Source organism: Capricornis sumatraensis, chromosome 2 (assembly GCF_032405125.1).
Source record: "Capricornis sumatraensis isolate serow.1 chromosome 2, serow.2, whole genome shotgun sequence".
NCBI classification, from domain to species: Eukaryota; Metazoa; Chordata; class Mammalia; order Artiodactyla; family Bovidae; genus Capricornis; species Capricornis sumatraensis.
In genome coordinates, this window is record NC_091070.1 from 1,647,562 (window position 1) to 1,661,670 (window position 14,109).

The following is a 14,109-nucleotide window of genomic DNA, read 5'->3' on the forward strand; positions in this document are numbered from 1 at the left end:
TGATCTCAGTTAAAAGACCATGGGTTCAAGTCCATTCTGAGTTGATGGTTTCAGAAGTAGCCAAAGAGGGTAAAGGAAGCTGTTGCCAATTCTCTCTCCCTCAGGGGTATCAGGGAGAGCAGATGTTTCAATACCCTTAGCCTCAGGCTCCCCTTGCGGCAACTCGGAGGCTATCTCTCAGAGGTCACCAGTGATCCATCAGGGCCCAAACCCACCGGCCCCTCTTGGACCTCGTCCCGCTGTCCCTTCTCTGGGGTCCTCCTCTCTTTGGCTTCCATAGCGCTGTTCTCTTGTGACATTTCTGGGCCTGTTTCTCCCCACTCTTCCTGTGTCTTCGGCCCTCTCATAGGCGTTAGTATTCACCAGGGGCCTCTAACTGGCCAGCCTGCTAGGCCAACAGCCTCTCCAGGGATGAGTTCATTCTCTGCCGCCTTTCTCGGTGCGATTCCACCAACACGCCTTTGCCTTCAGTCTGGGTCTCTGCTCCACCAAGACGCGTGTTCTCATTTGCCTCTTGGACACTTCCGCCTCCCTATAAGCTCATTGAACTAAAATTGGACTCGTTTTCCCTGATTTCCAAAATTGGCTTCTCATTCTGCGTCTTCTATTTCTGTTAATGGCGCCGACCCCATTCCCCCACACAAGCCATCACCGAGCCAGCCGCCTCGGAAGCCCTCCCAGCTCTCCCGTCTCCCCGTCCTCCCCTGCGGTGGCGTCCAGTGACCCGCGGCGCCCTGAGCCTGCATCTGCCGAGACCTCCAAGACACCGCCTGCCGTCCCGCCTGGTCTTCGGTTCCCGTCGGTCCCCCTACGTGTCCCTCTGTTCACTGGTGTGAAGATGAGCGGAGGAGGTGCTGGTAAGGAAGAAGCAGGCCCTCGCCACGGAACAGTCCGGCATGCCAGCTATCTTCTCAAAGCGCAGCTAGAAGTGGTTTTCTCTCTTCTCAAAGCCTTATAGTGACCCTGTCTATTGGGTCATGTCTAACTCTTCATATGCCATTCAAACCCTTCCCTAATCTAGTCTCCACTTGTCTGTTCAGCTTTATCTTCACCAGTGCCTCCACCATCCCATCCCACAACCAGGTGACTCGACACACACAGGCCCTTAGCCGAGAAACACCAAGATAACAGCTAGATCTCTGCCCCAAACCGGAGGCCAGCAAATACCCTTGGACTTCATATCGGATGAGATGATAGAGAAATACAGCCAAAGCTAAAACTCCGTTTAAAGAGCTGGACCGCCTCCATCCTGACGCATATTTCCCCTTCCTAGTGGTCACCTTCGGAAACCATCTCAGAGCCTCAGCAACTCGGTGCAGGCCGAGTGGCGGCGATGGGTGAGTGCAGGGCGGCGATCGAGCCTGCCAGCCTGACTGAGCACAAACAGCTCCTATCCCGCCGCATCACTCCCAGCGGGAAGATGGTCTGTGGCTCCAGGCCGTCATCTTTGGCCACACTTTGCTTTTGCTCCAAAATGAGTTTATCCAGACTCACTGGCCATCCCGGGGCAAGCTTCCATCACATGACTGGTATTAAATATTAATTCCCATCTTGCACATGACCAAGCTTAGCCCAAATTACCTTGGGTTATTAATCAAATCCACTTTCAAAAGACAAAGATTTGCTACCAGAGACAATATCTTTTAAAGGTGCTGTCAGCTGGAAGGGCAATTTTCAAAGATGATAAAATGCTCTGAACAGTGTAGAGAGAGAGACGGGGGGAGATAAGTTGCTCAGTCGTGTCCGACTCTTTGCAACTCCATAAACTTTAGCCCACCAGGCTCTTCCATCCATGGGATTTTCCAGGCAAGAGTACTGGAGTGGGTTGCCATTTCCTTCTTTGGGGGATCTTCCTGATCCAGGGATTGAACCCAGGTCTCCCACATTGCAAGCAGATGCTTTACCGTCTGAGCCACCAGGGAAGTGCCCTGAACAGTGGAAGTATTTTTTAAATAAATGTGCATGCTCACTGGGCATCACTCACTTATGTGCATTAATTTTTAACAGCATTTTCAACCATCAGCAGTACTCAGGGTTCATGCGTCACAGAATTGTAATTTAGGGTTAATAAAAACAGCTGGTTGCTTTCCTTTTTCTTAGTTTGTAATTTTTGAGAAATCTGTTTAGAGCTGCAGAATTAGACAGTTAAAATACATACAAATGGAAATTTAACGGCATGAGGAACAGCAGCTCATGAAGTGACCTTTCTTACAAAACACATTTAAATTGGCTTGGCCACAAGGATTCAAAACTGGCTGAAAACAATTTAACATAATAAAATATGGAGTGTTCAATCTAAATTTCTCTTGGATTGCTAAATTGGTAAAATGCTCAGAAGTGTGAATCAAAAAGAACATTAACTTCACAGAAAATGCAGATTAATTTATATGAAAACATAAACCAAAATCCAAATATACTCCTTATTTTATGATTTACTGATACTTGGTGGGAGAAAAAGACTTCAAAGGAGAAAAAACCAGTTAGGTTTGCTGTAGTATATTCGTTAGGCAGAACAATTTCAGTGCTGTTAAACTTATAGAAAAAAAATTGATCAAAGGTCTAGAGACACACTGCAAGCATTATCATAATAACAGCTATTGTAGGTTTGATCGTTTTCTTTGTTTTAAAGAAGGAAGCCAACCTTGAATTTAAACGATGTTTCTGAGGTTAATCATGGCAGAAATAGTGCTCGAGGCAATCTCTTCAGCAAGGTCTCGCTGCTGCCGGCGACACTCCTTGTGGGTTGAGGTTCATTCTTTTGTCTTTCTTTTCCTCCCTTTACCCCTCCTTCCCTCCCTCTCTCCTTCCCTCCTTTCCTTCTTTCTCCCTTTTCTCTCTCCCCTCCTTCTTTCCTTTTTGCCTTTGTTCCTACTCTCCCCACCACACCCATAAATAGAATTCCATGTATTACACCATCCAGGGTTCTATCTGACCTGCTTTTTGACTAATGTCCAAACTTGTGTCAACAGATTCCAATGCCTCCCACTGCAAATTGAAACTAAAGTTCTAGTGTATTTTACAGATTTTATCAAATATGAAAACTTTTTGACAATTCTCTCTTCAAACACTTCTCTCATGACATTCTGGAAGAAAATGCACTCTCAGAATCCGGTTATACATGTGTTTTACTGATGACACTATGACATGGCTTTCATTCCCTCTCCTCCTCCTCTTTCTGAGTTTAACTTTTGGTTCAGTCGTTTGTATTCATTCATTGCTAGTGGGAATGCAAAATGGCACAGCCACTTCAGAAGACAGTTCGACAGTGTCTTACAAAGCTAAACATAGTCTTGCCAACTGATGCAGCCATCACTGTTGTTCATTGGTTTTCTGCTCAAATTGTTTTTTTCACTCAACTGATTTGAAAACTTCTCTCCACAAGAAAACTCGCACAAGACTGTTATTGCAGCTTTACTCATCATCACCCAAAACTGGAAGCAGCCAAGATGTTCTTCAGGAGACAAGGGTGTAAACAAAATGTGGTACAACCATGCAATGGAATTATTATCCAGTGATTAAAAGAAATGAGCTCTTACCAGCCCACAAAATCACACGAGTGACTCTTAAATGCATATTTCTAAGTGAAAGAAGTCAAAAGTGAAAAGACTACATTCACTGTGCACCAGTATGACATCCTGGAAAAGGGGAAAATATAGTGATGACTAAAAGACCAGTAATTATCAGTGGTTTTTGTGGCAAGGGGTGTTGAATAGGGAAGGCACAGGGATTTGTGTGTGTGTGTGGCAAAATATAGAAGATGAACCTAGGTCATCCTGTAGTGCTAGAAAGAGGACATACTCAGAAAACAAAACAAAAATTAAAAAATAAGCAAAAACCAAAGCAACCACATATTGGTGGGCGGGTATGTCACAGGAACACAAGAACCAATTCTAGAAAATTTCCAAGTGGTCAAAGCTGGAACAATTTGAGTAACAAAGAAGTATTGATTATAACCCAAAGTATAAAATAAATATCTGTGAGTCCATACTGATTCAAGTAAATGGTGGAATAAATAAACAAATGGAAGAATTGAGACAAATCTCATTTGCAGAAGAATTCCAAATAATTTATGTAGGTGCCCTGCCCTCAAAGAGAGGGGGCGCGACTCTCCATCCCTGCAGTATGGACTGCCTATAGTGACTCCCTTCCAGGGAGTACCAGATGGAAGAGGGCAGACGGGAACAGTGGTGAAGCCTGATGCTAACCACCTGAGCCAGGTGATCGAGGTCAACATTAACGGGGATAAATCTTGTCGAGACTGTGTACTTTATGTATGTGATGAAAATGGCACTCAACCTCTCTGACTTTCCTCCTCAAACCCCGCAACCTCAGTGCAATCATGAGAAAAACAGCAGACAAATCCCAACTCAGAGACATTCTGAAAGATACCTGACCAGCACTTCTCAAAACTGTCAAGGTCAAAAACAAAGAATCCTTGAGAAACGTCACAGCCAAGAGGAGCCTAAGGAGACATGACAAGTCAATGCAACGTGAGAGCTGAGATGGGAGCCTGGAAACAGGAGAGAGACACTGGATAGAAGCCATAGGAAACTGAATGAAACATGGGTTTCGGTGAATAGCGATGTATCATATTATTTCATTAATTCTAACAAATGTATAGTACTAACATAAGATGTTCATAATTGGGGAAACTGGGTGTGAGGCATGTGAGAAAAATACACTATCATCTCAATTATTTTTTTGTAAACCTGAAACTTGTAAAATAAAAGTTTATTTAAAAATTTTCAGATGTGACTGTATGGTGGAAATTGTATCCCTTGCCACTGTTTAATTTATAATAAAAGCCTAGATGTCAATTAAAAATATGTAGGGACTTCTCTGTGGCCCAGTGGTTAAGATTCCGAGCTTCTGATGCAGGGGGTGCAGGTTTGATTCCTGGTGGAGGAACTAAGATCCCACATGCTATAAGGCACAGCCAAAAAGTAAATAAATGAATTTTAAAAATATGTAAAGGGGGTAGATGGCCTTTCAAAGTAAAGTTGTAGGATATATTGGCAGAAACCAGAAGATCACCACTTGCTGCTGCTGCTAAGTCACTTCAGTCATGTCCGACTCCGTGCGACCCCGTAGACGGCAGCCCACCAGGCTCCGCCGTCCCTGGGATTCTCCAGGCAAGAACACTGGAGTGGGTTGCCATTTCCTTCTCCAATGCATGAAAGTGAAAAATAAAAGGGAAGTCGCTCAGTCATGTCCGACTCTTCGCGACCCCATGGACTGCAGCCTTAATGGCACCTTTATAAGACTCTGAACTCTCAGCAATGTCCACTGGACTCAGGCTTTTGCCACACAGAAGTATGTTCACGTCCGGTTATATGGGCTGGTTTCTGACAAAGAAGAGGCCTCATGGATCTGCCCTTGAATTGCGTTTGGAAGAGCTCGGAAAAGCAGAAAAAAGTATTGATCTTGCCCATGAAACTGCTGGTGATAAACCTTTCAAAGAACAAACTCCCTTAGCTTTGGACCTATTGAAATGAAAGCCCTTTATACTTTTTCTGAGCTTCATAATTCCTACAGCACTGAGAAAACCCAGAAGTATGGCTCCTGGATTCTCCCTGTGGCCAATCTCAAAAAGCCAGCTAATATGTTAATACAGCCGAGATGTGGAAATGACCCATGTGTCCACTGATGGATGAATGGACAAAGGAAAGATAAGATATCTCTGCATCTAATACCTATACAATGGAATATTACTCAGCCATGAAAAAGAAGAAAAGCTGCCATTTGTGACAACATAGGTGGATCCTGAGGGCATTATGCTAAGTGAGAAGAAGGCGACGGCAGCCCACTCCAGTGTTCTTGCCTGGAGAATCCCAGGGACGGGGGAGCCTGGTGGGCTGTAGTCCACAGGGTCGCACAGAGTCGGACACGACTGAGGTGACTTAGCAGCAACAGTAGCAGCAGCAGCATGCTAGTGAGATAAATCGTACAGAGAAAGACAGACACTATACTGATTTTCAGTCTTTTTTCCTAATACTTTATAAACCTCCTCTAAGCCCTGCTTCAGCCGCATCTGACGAGTCTTAGTATACCTTGTCTTCATTATTTTCTTCAAAATATTTTCTAATTTGTTTTTATTTCTTCTTTGACACATCGGCTATTCAGAAATGATTTGTTACATTTTCAAAAGTTGTGGGCTTTTTCGTTTTCGTTATTGATTTCCAGCTAATTCCATGGTCAGAGGACATATTTTGAATGTTTTCAAATCCTTGAATCAATTCTCTTTTAAGCTCTTCAGTTCTCCAGTGAACAAATACATCTTTCCATGTAGTTAACTAAATTTTAAGTATAATTAAGAAAACTCTGGAATCTGATGTCTTACTTCTCTTGAATCTTTCAATAGTATAATCTTGAATTTGAACTTAAAAGTCTAAGCTAACTTGTATTTTAAATTGGAATCACAAAGTGAATCTGTCAATCAGCCTAGAACGGTGCTGTCTAAAGCTACCGACACATATGCCTGAAAGATTCGTCTCCTCCCTGAAGAGCCGTATCCGGTAGCTGGGTTTCGGTTGTTAACTGGCTGCGCGGGACTGTGGCCGCCACACTGACAGCGCCATCACGGCGCCATTGCGCACGTTTCTGCTGGAGGGCACGGCGGCTCCTGGAGGGCGCCCTCCAGCCTCTGGACCGGCTGTTCTGGGGCCCTGAGCCTGGTCCGATCAGGTGACGAGTCCTGTGCTGATTTTTGCAGCATCACCCGCACAAGGGAGGTATGGTGGGGTCTCCCTAGAAAGGGGTTGAGGGAGAGAAAACAGTCGGAGGCAAACTCCTGCTCAGCCCTCACGGCCCCATGCCAACCCCACCTCCTGTGTGACTGGGAGCCCCTAACTGCTTCGGGGGCTGAGCCTTCCTTTCTTCGGGACTCAGCCCCGCGGCGGTCCTGTCCGGGCCCTTCCCGCGTCGTGGTGTGATCGGTGCGTTTCCAGCCCTGCCTCCCACTCTGGTTCACTCGCTCCCCGAGGCCGGCACTGCTTTCGCTGCGTCCTTCGTGGCTGGCCCCCGGCCTGGTGCGCGGCAGGTCTGTGCACGCTGACGAATGAGAGGGGAATGGCTCTGAGAGGCAGAGCTCTGAAGTCCCCTCTCTCAGTGGCTACCGCTTATGCTCCTTGGCAAGGCACACACGCTTCTCGGGCCTCAGTTTCCTCTTCCAGTTTCAAGGAGAAAGTTGACTTAGGTAAGACTGCACGTTGCTGGTTAGACGTAAGTAAGGGTTATATGAACGGAGGGTGCTCTGGCCGAGAAAGCTCAGGAACCATTTGGTCGAAGATGACAAAGGGGGCTTCCTTGGTTTCTCAGTGGTAAAGAACCTGCCTGGCAATGCAGGAGACGCGGTTTTGATGCCCGGTCTGGGGAGATTGCACGTGCCGTGGACAGACAGCCCATGCGCGGCAACCGCTGAGCCCGCGAGCGGCGATTACTGAGCCCTCTCGCCCTACGGCCGGGACTCCGCAACACGAGCAGCCACCGCAGCGAGAAGCCCGAAGGTCACAGCTTCAGACCAGCCCGAGCATGCCGGAACCGGAGACAAGCCCACGTGGCATCAGAGACCCAGCACAACCAAAAATAATAAAGAGAACTGTGGACGTGTAAACACAACAAATGGGGGTTTTCTTACTGTAGAAATTCACGGAAACTTTAAAATGCTGAAGCCCATTGTGGAACTCCCAGGAGACAGTAGAATGCAGTGTCTCACACTTCTTTGATGGACCATGTAACTCTGTGTGTGTGTGTGTGTGTACACATGTGTGGATATACAGAGAGAGCCGTCTTAAAGAACTAATGTTCCATGGATTATACCTTGGGAAATGATTGATTAGCTGTCTCTAAGGTATTTTGGGGCTCCAAAATCACTGCAGATGGTGACTGCAGCCATGAAATTAAAAGATGCTGACTCCTTGAAAGGAAAGTTATGACCAACCTAGACAGCATATTCAAAAGCAGACACATTACTTTGCCAACAAAGGTCCAGCTAGTCAAGGCTATGGTTTTTCCTGTGGTCATGTATGGATGTGAGAGTTGGACTGTGAAGTAAGCTGAGCACCGAAGAATTAATGCTTTTGAACTGTGGTGTTGGAGAAGACTCTTGAGAGTCCCTTGGACTGCAAGGAGATCCAGCCAGTCCATTCTGAAGGAGATCAGCCCTGGGTGTTCTTTGGAAGGAATGATGCTAAAGCTGAAACTCCAGTACTTTGGCCACCTCATGTGAAGAGTTGACTCACTGAAAAAGACTCTGATGCTGGGAGAGATTGGGGGCAGGAGCAGAAGGGGACGACAGAGGGTAAGATGGCTGGATGGCATCACTGACTTGATGGACGTGAGTCTGAGTGAACTCCGGGAGTTGGTGATGGACAGGGAGGTCTGGCGTGCTGCAATTCATGTGGTTGCAAAGAGGTGGACACGACTGAGCGACTGAACTGAAGGGATCTTCCAGTTCGGTGTTTTTATGTCTTATGAACGTGCATCCTACCATTGCTGGTACCTAACTTGACTGGTGGTGTGGCTGTAAACTCATCAGTCACACACTTAACCTTCCAGTCCCTCCACCCCTGATTCCTCATCTCCCCTCGCGCCCTGCACCCCACCCAAGAGAAGCCCCTGAGCAACTCAGCTTGAGGTGCCATCTGGAGGGAAGGGTCTGGACTGCCAGCACTCAACTTCAGAGCTCAGAGAGTGGAGTCGCATCAACGCTGCCTGAAAGGAGCAGCTGCTTTGAAAACTGAAGCATAAGACACAATGATTTTATTTTCATTTAGATTGACTTTCTCAGTTCTATCATGTTTCTTGATACCATGGATGTAATTGTTTAATATATCTAATCGGAGCCATAACTTAATCTACCAGGCTTTCATGCCTAGGAATTCTTAAAGCAGCAACAGGTTTTTAATGTTATATTGGTAAGAAAGCAATAATGAAATATGATATGCAGTTCCAGTTCCATATATTATGAGCGAAGGCCTTTTGTGCTTTCATGGACCTGATCCTTTACACGACGGTTGCCAAACAGATGAGAAAATGTTTTTGCCTTCTCAGCAAAAACCCCCAAATTAGGCTACGTGAGCAGAGAATATTTGCAGCAGGTAATAAAAATGGCCATGAGGCATTGGGAGACAGAAAGCAATGAGTTTATTCTAATCCGAGGTGCCAGGAATAGCAACAATTTTGTTGCTCAAGAGTGAAACTGTTTATCAGCCGCCTTGGAAAGACAAAAGGGAAAACAACAGCGTTCCAGCAAATCTTAGTCCTGTGATAAGCTGCGCAGGGACTGGAACTTACTCCCCATGATGGTGAAGCCAGTGTTTGGTGTAGGCCTGCCACCGGCTGACACAGCTCTCAGCGCTTCACATGCACCGCCAGTTAATTCTCATGGCAACTCTAAGACCCAGGCGGGATCCTCGTTGTCGGGACAGGAATAAGCACAGAGAAGCGAAGGCCTGTGGCAGACCCGGGGCTTGAACCTGCACAGGCTGACTCCTGAGTCTGTCCTGGTAACCGCAACGCTGAGAATGGGGCCCCCTGGCCCTCCAGGCCTGAGCTCAGGGCCTCTGGCCTGCCCAGAAGAGCTTCACGTGTTTCCAGTGACGGACTCATTTGCCTGCATCTCTGAGGTCCCTTCAGGCCTCACGGTGACCCTGCAGGCAGACTCTGATGCGGGTATGAGTGTAGCCAGCCAGACGGGTCTCCCCAGCACAGCAAGACTTTCTCCTGCAGGGCACCAGCCACACGCTCACTGAAACGGCCTCTTGGTTCCTTGTGGAGCCGGTATCACCAGCAGATTGGTGACTGGGGAACATTTACACTTACGGTTTTTCCAGTGGCCATGTGTGGTTGTGAGAGTTCAACTATTAAGAAAGCTGAGCGCTGAAGAACTGATGCTTTCAAACTGTGGTGTTGGAGAAGACTATTGAGAGTCCTTGGACTGCAAGGAGATCCAACCAGTCCATCCTAAAGGAAATCAGTCCTGAATATTCATTGGAAGGACTGATGCTGAAGCTGAAGCTCCAATACTTTGGCCACCTGATGCGAAGAACTGACTCATCGGAAAAGACCCTGATTCTGGGAAAGATTGAAGGCAGGAGGAAAAGGGGACAACAGAGGATGAGATGGTTGGATGGCATCACTGACTCGATGAGCATGAGTTTGGGTGAACTCCAGGAGTTGGTGATGGACAGGGAGGCCTGGCAGGCTGCAGTCCATGGCGTCGCAAAGAGTCGGACACGACTGAGCTACTGAACAGCGGCAACAACAAAGCACTTATACACGTGCACACTCCTCCTCCCCACACCCACACGGGCCCTCCAGTCCACGGCCAGCCCTGCACTGCCATCCGTCATGGGGTTCTCTCTGCACTCCCGGCAAAGGGGGCCATGCCTCTTTTGCGCTCTGTTGGCCCTTTTCCAAAGAGTGTGAGCGGCACACTCACCCCCTCATACTCCCAGCCATGTACTCAGATGGGGGGATGCTCCTGGGTGTGAGCGCCCCTCACGTTTTAGGAGACGGAGGTCGCGTGGCCTGCGGATCCAAGACCCTACCCTGATACCTCCATCTTGGCTTTTGCCTCCAGCATCACTGGGCTTTCGCCAGACACATCTGAATTCTGAAAAGCAAAATGCCGTTTTCTTCAATCATTTCGTTTTGAAAATGAGAGAGAGAATGCAAAGTTGACTCAGCCAATGCCCTTTCTGTGCAGATACGAGGTACATTGTAGCTGCGGTTTAAATACTAATTATACGCCAGTTTTCGTTTAAAGTTTTTTTGTGTTTGTTCTTTTGCAGGAGCAGTCAGGGGAGTGACTAAAAGCTTATTCATTTGCAGGGTTTTTATTTTGGAAATGAACATGCTGGCACAATTTTAATTGGGTTTTAGTTGTTGTTGTTTTAATTCTCACAGTGATGGCTTGGCTGTGTCTTTTGGGAGCGCAGAGGGAAATTGGCATCTGGTGTTTGAGGATTCTGGGGATTCGCACCATATTTATGTGTAATAACTATACAGTAAATAAACAGAATGAATAATTAAGTGAATAATGAGTTTCTCAGAAAAGAAGGCTCCTCTTAAGACTGCGACAGACGTTCCCACATGTGAGCCCCACCTCCCGCGCGGCGATTCCACGCTGCTCTCACTGCCTCATGACCCCGGGTGGAAACCAGCGAGGACATTTTTCCAAGTGGAAATCAAGCTTGCTATTAATCAACGTGGACTGATCCAAAGAAGATATTTTTTTCCAATTGTAAGGATGCTGGCTTTATGTCTCTTAAAATTATCTTTTTTTCTTTCTTTACCCTAGAGAGAGATATTTGCCTCTTTAAATATGAAATCCATGAGATTAAATTTCACTGATCGGTGTTTCTCAGGGGGACTAAAAACTTGAAATTCTGGGAGTTCACTGTGTCTCGTGAAATTATATAAGTGCCTGTTAATGCTCAGATTAGCCAGTACAAGGTGGCCTTGCTTCTAGAGGCAACCCAGCCCCAAAATGAATCTTCCCAAAGATGAAACCACGTAATTACTCTTCCTTCTCTGTGTGACTTCATCCACTCACTCAAACGTTTTTAAAAAATATTTATTTATGTAGCTGCATGGAGTCCCCGTTTTGGCATTCTTGCACACGTACCTCTAGTTGTGAGGCATGAGCTCTGGAGCACATGGGCTCAGCAGTTGTGACCCACGGGCTTCTTCCTCTGTGGCTTGTCGGATCTTAGTTCCCTGAGCAGGGATCAAACCCACATTCCCAGCACTGCAAGGCGGATTCTGAACCCTAGACCACCAGGGAAGTCCCCCCACTCAGATGTTTTTCCTTGTCCATTCATTCATTCATTCATGCGCCAAGTATTTACTGAGCACCTACCACATGCCAGACACTGTGCCAGGCTCCAGCGATCCCATGGTGGGCAATACCAGACCCAGTTCCTGTCCTTCCAGAGCTTGCATTCTTATTAGGGAGACAACAGTCAAATAATGAAAGTTAATTTGCAAGGAGTGGTGGCTGCGCGGGCCGGTGCAAGAGGGCAGAGAGGAGCTACTCCACGTTCAAGGTCAGGAGGGGTGGCTATGAGGAGATACCCCTTGTCCAAGGTAAGAGAAACCCAAGTAAGACAGTAGGTGTTGCGAGAGGCATCAGAGGGCAGACACACTGAAACCATAATCACAGAAAACTAGTCAACTAATCACACGGACCACAGCCTTGTCTAACTCAATGAAACCAAGCCATGCCCTGTGGGGCCAACCAAGACGGGTGGGTCATGGTAGAGAGGTCTGACAGAATGTGGTCCACTGGAGAGGGGAATGGCAAACCACTTCAGTATTCTTGCCTTGAGAACCCCATGAACAGTATGAAAAGGCAAAATGATAGGATACTGAAAGAGAAACTCCCCAGGTTGGTAAGTGCCCAATATGCTACTGGAGACAGTGAAGAAATAACTCCAGAAAGAATGAAGGGATGGAGCCAAAGCAAAAACAATACCCAGCTGTGGATGTGACTGGTGATAGAATCAAGGTCCAATGCTGTAAAGAGCAATATTGCATAGGAACCTGGATTGTCAGGTCCATGAATCAAGGCAAATTGGAAGTAGTCAAACAGGAAATGGCAAGAGTGAATGTCAACATTCTAGGAATCAGCGAACTAAAATGGACTGGAATGGGTGAATTTAACTCAGATGACCATTATATCTACTACTGCAGGCAGGAATCCCTCAGAAGAAAGGCAGTAGCCATCATGGTCAACAAAAGAGTCCGAAATGCAGTACTTGGATGCAATCTCAAAAATGACAGAATGATCTCTGTTCATTTCCAAGGCAAACCATTCAATATCATAGTAATCCCACAGTCTATGCCCCAACCAGTAACGCTGAAGAAGCTGAAGTTGAATGGTTCTATGAAGACCTACAAGACCTTTTAGAACTAACACCCAAAAAAGATGTCCTTTTCATTATAGGGGACTGGAATGCAAAAGTAGGAAGTCAAGAAACACCTGGAGTAATAGGCGAATTTGGCCTTGAAATGCGGAATGAAGCAGGGCAAAGGCTAATAGAGTTTTGCCAACAGAATGCACTGGTCATAGCAAACACCCTCTTGCAACAACACAAGAGAAGACTCTACACATGGACAATACCAGATGGTCAACACCGAAATCAGATTGATTATATTCTTTGCAGCCAAAGATGGAGAAGCTCTACACAGTCAGCAAAAACAAGACCAGGAGCTGACTATGGCTCAGATCATGAACTCCTTATTGCCAAATTCAGACTGAAATTGAAGTAGGGAAAACCACTAGACCATTCAGCTATGACCTAAATCAAATCCCTTATGATTATACAGGCATAGATTTAAGGGACTAGATCTGATAGAGTGCCTGGTGAACTATGGAATGGGGTTTGTGACATTGTACAGGAAACAGGAATCAAGACCATCCCCATGGAAAAGAAATGCAAAAAAGCAAAATGGCTGTCTGGGGAGGCCTTACAAATAGCTGTGAAAAGAAGAGAAGTGAAAAGCAAAGGAGAAAAGGAAAGATATAAGCATCTGAATGCAGAGTTCCAAAGAATAGCAAGGAGATATAAGAAAGCCTTCCTCAGTGATCAATGCAAAGAAATAGAGGAAAAGAACAGAATGGGGAAGACTAGAGATCTCTTCAAGAAAATTAGAGATAGCAAGGGAACGTTTTGTGCAAAGATGGGCTCGATAAAGGACAGAAATGGTATGGACCTAACAGAAGCAGAAGATATTAAGAAGAGGTGGCAAGAATACACAGAAGAACTGTACAAAAAAGAGCTTCACGACCCAGATAATCATGATGGTGTGATCACTCATCTAGAGCCAGACATCTTGGAATGTGAAGTCAAGTGGGCCTTAGAAAGCATCACTATGAACAAAGCTAGTGGAGGTGATGGAATTCCAGTTGAGCTGCTTCAAATCCTGAGAGATGATGCTGTGAAAGTGCTGCACTCAATATGCCAGCAAATTGGAAAACTCAGCAGTGTCTGAAGGACTGGAAAAGGTCAGTTTTCATTCCAATCCCAGAGAGAGGCAATGCCAAAGATTGCTCAAACTACTGCACAGTTGCACTCATCTCACATGCTAGTAAAGTAATGCTCA